The sequence below is a fragment of the Cotesia glomerata genome, unplaced genomic scaffold (assembly GCF_020080835.1).
Source record: "Cotesia glomerata isolate CgM1 unplaced genomic scaffold, MPM_Cglom_v2.3 scaffold_17, whole genome shotgun sequence".
NCBI classification, from domain to species: Eukaryota; Metazoa; Arthropoda; class Insecta; order Hymenoptera; family Braconidae; genus Cotesia; species Cotesia glomerata.
The window spans coordinates 317,595-325,387 of NW_025402108.1; the positions used below are offsets into that span (position 1 = coordinate 317,595).

The 7,793-nt window shown below is 26.6% G+C and overlaps 1 long non-coding RNA gene across 1 annotated transcript; it reads left to right on the forward strand.

Moving 5' to 3' along the window:
- The first annotated feature begins 5,966 nt into the window (after positions 1–5,966).
- On the forward strand, positions 5,967–7,385 carry LOC123273943. Its single transcript, XR_006511403.1, has 4 exons — positions 5,967–6,156; positions 6,250–6,447; positions 7,098–7,186; positions 7,346–7,385. It is a non-coding gene; the product is annotated as an uncharacterized LOC123273943 (long non-coding RNA).
- The last annotated feature ends 408 nt before the right edge of the window (positions 7,386–7,793 follow it).

Below are 7,793 nucleotides of genomic sequence, written 5' to 3' on the forward strand. Positions count from 1 at the left end.
GGTCTTAGAACACTTCAATCCAGTCTTCACTTTGATTGAAACGAAGTGTGGCGAGACATCTTACAGAATTTTTGTTACATAGATTAGTCCAGACTGCGTTGTTTTCATTTCTTTTTTGTGTCTAAGGTCTAAGCAGATCGCTAGTATGATGCCTCTAGATGCCTCCAATAGGGGACATTACCTGTCAGCGAATCGCGAATTTAAATACAATTTAAATTATTGTAAATATTTTATTAATTCATAATTGAAATAGTTGAAATTGTCCAAATTAGAAAATTTAAATCTTGTATTATAAAATATTTATTATATCTATGGTATATTTATAAGGCCATATAATAGAAGGCCAAACATATGCAAATATCCTGAAGGAAATCAAGGCTAAGGTAAACTCTGTTGAGACTGGCGTAGACAAAGTCTATTAAAAAGACGAAACATGGAGGCTAGGGTGATTCAAAAAAGTTTTTATTTCTTTTTTTTAATTCTAACCCTCTCAAATGTTTCTATTTGATATAAAAAAAATCCTCACCAAATATGAGCCCTATAGCTCAACTCTAAGGGGTCGCTATTTTTATTTTAGTTTCCCATTTAATTAACATGGGAACAATTTTTTTTTGTTTTAAATTGAATTTACACATAATTTACGTAATTTTTAACAAAAAACGATTTTATATTCTTAAAGTAGAGTCTTTGAGCTTTACAAAACTCTAAGACAAAGTATGATTATCGCTACAAAAAGACTAGTTACAGCCATTTAAAAATAACTAAATTTCGAAATTTAAAGAAATAGTTGGCAATTGGGTCATTCCATGTCAAATTGACAAATAGTTGGAATCGATCTCTTTCGATTTGGACAAATTTTGGTCAGAAGTTTTCGTTTATCATAAAACCAAGTTCTGCCAAAGGAAAAACAATGAAAAAATTTTTTTCAAAAGATGCAAATTCAAAATTTCGCAATTTTTTCAGTTTTTCAATTTTGTTTTTGTAATATCTCGAACGCTATTGTAGATACAGAAATGGCGTAGTGTTTTATTAAACTTCTATTAGACTTTTGAGCTCGGAGAACTGAAAACTACACGAAAATTATATTTTTGTGCTCGAAGAGCTCAAAAACTTAATAAGTGCAATTTTGAGCGCTTAATTACGAAAGTAGCGGAAAGTTGCAAGGATGGCCTTCAGGGTCAACCGTTTTCCGAATTTTTTTCTTTTCTGATTAATAATATTTCTTACAGAAATTCGGAAGAATTGCGAAGAAGACTCTGTGGACTTTCGTAGGAATTTCTGTGGTTTTCAAGCTTGAGGTAAGCATCAGAGTAAACGTCCTATCGATTTTATTCAGCAATTGATGGAAATTTACACAGTTTTCTATAGATAGATTTAAAAAAATTTGTAACAATTTCGTCCATTCAGTATCAATTACGATAACTTGAGGGAATCCTGAGGAATTCTGGAGGAAACCCTAAAGATTTTCAATGGAATTATTGCTGATTTCAAGCTAGAAATAGATGGAATAAAATTCCTATCAATTCTAGATATTTTTTTAACCAATTGTTACTGTAGTTTTTAATAAAATTAACACTTACAATTTCATCCGGAATTCTTCTGGAATTCAGATTTGTGTCAAAATACGAATTCTTCAGGATTTCCGGCAGATCACCGGAGGAATTCCGCAGCTTTGTTACACGATTTCCTATAAGAAACCAAGATAATTCTAATAATTATAAAAATCAAATCGTTTCGAATTTTATTTTATTAAATTACAGTCAACGCTCTCTGTATTTGACTCACCCGTACAGGACCATTCTCTGTATTTGACTCGTCCTTATCCATAAGAGCTGTGTAAAATCGTCAAATACAGAGGAAAAATGTGGTCAAATACAGAGAGCGGTCAAATACAGAGAGGTCCAATACAGAGAGCGTTGACTGTACGTTTTATTTCCCGCGCTGAAACCGAGTATTTTGATACTCTCGGGCGAATGGACAATAGTTGATCAATTTTTATGTAAAATAAATTAATATCCATCAGATAGAGGCATAACACTAGTTTGATCGTACTGCCTCCTTGTGGACTGGAGTGAAAGTTGTAGTCACGCGGGTTTTATTTAAATTTATTGTCACCCTCGCGGTTTTTGAAATACCGTAAATTTTCGGTATTAATGCGTTTACCATAAATTAACCGTTATAATTCTGAAATAATTTATTTATTTATTTATTTAACAGTACATTGAACCCTACAGCAATGCCAATGATTGGGTTCCATAGAAAAAGAAATGAATATAACAATTGTTTTATTATAGTAAAGCTTAAATATAAAATTAATAGTAGTAAGTCTATGCTTTATCTGATAAATTAATCATATATTATTTGATAGTAATTAACAATTTGATAGGATGCACTAAGTCAGTGTCCAATTGAGGAACAAAGTTTTGCAAGAGAGCCAACATTATTTATCGTGTGGATGTCAAGGCTGTCAAGTCATTCTAATATATACACTAATTAACATGTACACTAATATACACTAATACTTATTCTCGTCCATATCTGTATGCCTACACATGTTTAGCAGCTAAATTTTAGCCTGATACATACACAAATGCATATATTTCACAAGTTATATCTTAAATTCTTATGGTTTCTTAGTTAACAATATATATTAAATTTACTATTTTTAATATTTATTTATTTATTTATTTATTTATTCATTACCAGGATACAAAAATAGTATAAACATACAAAAATATGCACCTATAGAGGTGTTACAAATACACCTGTACATAGACCTGGAGAAGCAAAAATTTATCAAAAAAAAAGACTTAATATTAAATCATAAAGTATCATTTTAAAATGAAAATACAAGAGAGCATATTATGATAACAAAAGATGTAAACATGAATTAGATATCAATTGATGCTATCCACTGAAATATTTTTTTTTATTAAGCTTATTTTTTATATTTGAAGACTTTAAAGTCTGAGATAGTTTATTGAAATAATTAATTGCTATATATTGAGAATTTTTACGCGAAATATTTTTATTAATCTTTGGTAATTGCAAGGATTGAGCTCTAGTTTTACCCTTATAATCATTATATTTTTCTTTACAGTAAGAATAATGATAACATAAAGACTCTGTAATAAACTTATTTTTAATTCCCAGTATCGGCGTTTTATCATCTTTATCATGTAAAAATCGTATTAGTTTATCCACAGATTCGGTAGAATCTGGCGCCAAGTTCCGTTCAAATCCGTTGTAAACGGAGCGCCAGACTACCGACTGTGTTTACTGTAAGCAGGACGATATTTTGAGGTTGCAAATTTTATTTAATTCTACGGTACTTTTTTTTTCTAAATTGTATATTATAACAGTAATTCATACTTTATTTTACTGACATTAATTAATAATAGTCGATCATAACAATTAATCTGCTTGAAATTATTAAATTTAATCAGCACAAACTATAGCAACGCAAAAATTTAGATCCTGACTTCTTTTCGATGTAAAAAGTGACATGCCACAGACTAAATAATTCGAGAATACATGGTAATCCTCCAATAGATGGGAAACTACAGTTGAAAAAAGATATTTCAAGGCTTGCATCTACATCCGCCAGGGTGCGCTTGAATTATTTTTACATAAACTGTAGCTTCAAAGGGATAGTTTGCTATAAAAAATGCAGCCAACGCGATACTTAAGTTGGTACCAATTGTACATTTTTATTATAATTACAAAAAATACTAAAATCCGAACAAAAACAGTTTCACTGTAAAAAAATCGCGCCAAGTCCACGTTCATAAGACTATTAAGAGAAAAAAAAATTTTTTTCTTCACAAAAGATATAAAATAAAAAATTGAAAAATCAAGTAACCGATATGATTGTATACGATTTTTGAAAATTAAAAAAAAAAATTTTGTTGTAAATTTAAAAATTAAAAAAAAATTTGGAACGTACTTGGTGTGCGTGGTTGCAAAATATTTTACTTTTAATGAAATTCGTAAAATTTATTTACTAGGACTTTCAAAAAAATTGAAATACACAATGACGCACACCAAGTACGTTCAAAAATTTTTTTTTAATTTTAAATTTACAACAAAATTTTACAATTTCAAATCGCTGTCTTAATCAACACGCGAACTCTCTTTGTGAAGAAAAAAATTTTAGGCACATTGTAGTTTCTGTTATTTGCCTGTTCGAACAATTTATTCATGTAAATTATTTATGAAAAAAAAAAAAAAAAGAAAATATTCAATCAATTAATTTATAGTAACGCATTACTAACTTTTACAGCCAAATAGTGATTTATTGTAACAAAAGAAACATTTTTTGTAAGCTGCAATAAATAACTATCTGATCGTGTCAAATAATCAACAAATAAAATTAACCAGATATTTTTTATAACACATGCATCCATGCTTTCAAAATTTGGTACAATTTTTTAGACATTCAGTGCACGAACGTCAGAATTTTTTTTTTTTTTTTTTTATAATAAATCGATACTATATACAAGATCAACATTTATAATATAATGTATTAAAATTTTTTTTTTTTTATTATTTTTATAAATTTAAATTATAAATTTTCGTGAATTTGTTTAAACTTGAAAATTGTGATTGTTAATTTCTTTTTATTTTATGATTATAATTATGTTTTTTTCGATTCATTCATTCAGATCTGCGAACAAAAAAAAAATTCAATTTATATAAGATAGTTTCTTAATGACACTAAACAGTTTTATACAATTCATTAGCAAAGTTATAATTTAGACTTGTATTAATAACTGATTGCAATGAATAAAAAATAAAGATAAAATTACAATTAAAATTTTTACCTGTAAAAATATCACCGCAAAGGAATCATTGTTATTTTGTCTCCATTATAAAACTCCAATGTTAACGTTTTTTATTTTATTTATAACTCTGAAATTAAAAATAAATAATTATACAAACTAATCATATCATTGACAATAAGTCTGAATAAATATCGAAGATGTTTTTTGTTATTTTATTCTATAGTTTTTCATTAAGTTTTTATAATTTTGTTGAAAAACAACAATTAATAAAAATTTCTCAATTCATAAAATTATGAAAACTTTAAAAATCAACATTTCGAAGTATAATATAGAATAAGATTAAAACCGTATTGAAAAGTTCCCCATAAGTTAATTCATATTTTTTCTGTTTAAAATTTAGAAAATATTTTTCATCCACAGATTCGGTAGAATCTGGCGCCAAGTTCCGTTCAAATCCGTTGTAAACGGAGCGCCAGACTACCGACTGTGTTTACTGTAAGCAGGACGATATTTTGAGGTTGCAAATTTTATTTAATTCTACGGTACTTTTTTTTTCTAAATTGTATATTATAACAGTAATTCATACTTTATTTTACTGACATTAATTAATAATAGTCGATCATAACAATTAATCTGCTTGAAATTATTAAATTTAATCAGCACAAACTATAGCAACGCAAAAATTTAGATCCTGACTTTTTTTCGATGTAAAAAGTGACATGCCACAGACTAAATAATTCGAGAATACATGGTAATCCTCCAATAGATGGGAAACTACAGTTGAAAAAAGATATTTCAAGGCTTGCATCTACATCCGCCAGGGTGCGCTTGAATTATTTTTACATAAACTGTAGCTTCAAAGGGATAGTTTGCTATAAAAAATGCAGCCAACGCGATACTTAAGTTGGTACCAATTGTACATTTTTATTATAATTACAAAAAATACTAAAATCCGAACAAAAACAGTTTCACTGTAAAAAAATCGCGCCAAGTCCACGTTCATAAGACTATTAAGAGAAAAAAAAATTTTTTTTTTCTTCACAAAAAGATATAAAATAAAAAAATTGAAAAATCCAAGTAACCGATATGATTGTATACGATTTTTGAAAATTAAAAAAAATTTTGTTGTAAATTTAAAAATTAAAAAAAAAAAAATTTGGAACGTACTTGGAATTATTTTCAGGAATCCGTATTGAATTAGTATAATTTTTTGCGGTAATGATCAAACAAAAAATTTTGCTTCATTTTGCTAGGCTACACTAAACTTATTGACAGATGTATTCATTATTTGCTGCTCCTGTTAAAATTTTCTACACGCCAACACTATTTGTTATGTGTACGTGGTTCTTAAGTGCAAGAGACAGCTACATTTGTAAGTAATTTTATAAATTATTGTATATAAAATTATTGTATATAGAATTGAATCACAGGATAGCGGTAATTTATATCTATATTTAATTAACAGATGAGCGCCATAGCAGCTGAATTGAATGGTGGCTCAATAATGGTACCCGATGGACTATCTTTAGCTCTTCTTCCTGAACCACTGTTATTGTTATTAAAAATACAAGACGCTTTATCACTTGTTCTTTAGCCACAACTAATTTCCGCGAGATGATAAAAGATGAATATAATATAAAAGATAATTATATTTTTATGATAAGTAAGTTACCAATAATGAGTAATTATTAAGGCTATACTATAATGTTTTAGTATTGCAATATAAACTATTGATATTAAATTTTAAAAACCAAATTTTTAACAACATGATATTTTGGAGCTCAGAACCACATGAAAAGATTAGCATTTCTAAATTTTTGGTTCTTTGAAAATTTAAGACTTACTTTAGTAAATATTTTTAAAAATGAAAAATTTTTTGATTCTGTCACTAAATTTTGATTAACTTAAAGGAACTCGACGCTGTTTCTAAGGACAAGAAATGGTACAGAGAGACAAAAAATAATAGGTCAGAAAATCTCAAAGTAATGTTTAAAAAACTTGAAATTTAAAAATTTTATTAAGGTATATGAAAAATATTTTCTAAATTTTAAACAGAAAAAATATGAATTAACTTATGGGGAACTTTTCAATACGGTTTTAATCTTATTCTATATTATACTTCGAAATGTTGATTTTTAAAGTTTTCATAATTTTATGAATTGAGAAATTTTTATTAATTGTTGTTTTTCAACAAAATTATAAAAACTTAATGAAAAACTATAGAATAAAATAACAAAAAACATCTTCGATATTTATTCAGACTTATTGTCAATGATATGATTAGTTTGTATAATTATTTATTTTTAATTTCAGAGTTATAAATAAAATAAAAAACGTTAACATTGGAGTTTTATAATGGAGACAAAATAACAATGATTCCTTTGCGGTGATATTTTTTACAGGTAAAAAATTTTAATTGTAATTTTATCTTTATTTTTTTATTCATTGCAATCAGTTATTAATACAAGTCTAAATTATAACTTTGCTAATGAATTGTATAAAACTGTTTAGTGTCATTAAGAAACTATCTTATATAAATTGAATTTTTTTTTTGTTCGCAGATCTGAATGAATGAATCGAAAAAAACATAATTATAATCATAAAATAAAAAGAAATTAACAATCACAATTTTCAAGTTTAAACAAATTCACGAAAATTTATAATTTAAATTTATAAAAATAATAAAAAAAAAAAAATTTTAATACATTATATTATAAATGTTGATCTTGTATATAGTATCGATTTATTATAAAAAAAAAAAAAAAAAATTCTGACGTTCGTGCACTGAATGTCTAAAAAATTGTACCAAATTTTGAAAGCATGGATGCATGTGTTATAAAAAATATCTGGTTAATTTTATTTGTTGATTATTTGACACGATCAGATAGTTATTTATTGCAGCTTACAAAAAATGTTTCTTTTGTTACAATAAATCACTATTTGGCTGTAAAAGTTAGTAATGCGTTACTATAAATTAATTGATTGAATATTTTCTTTTTTTTTTTTTTT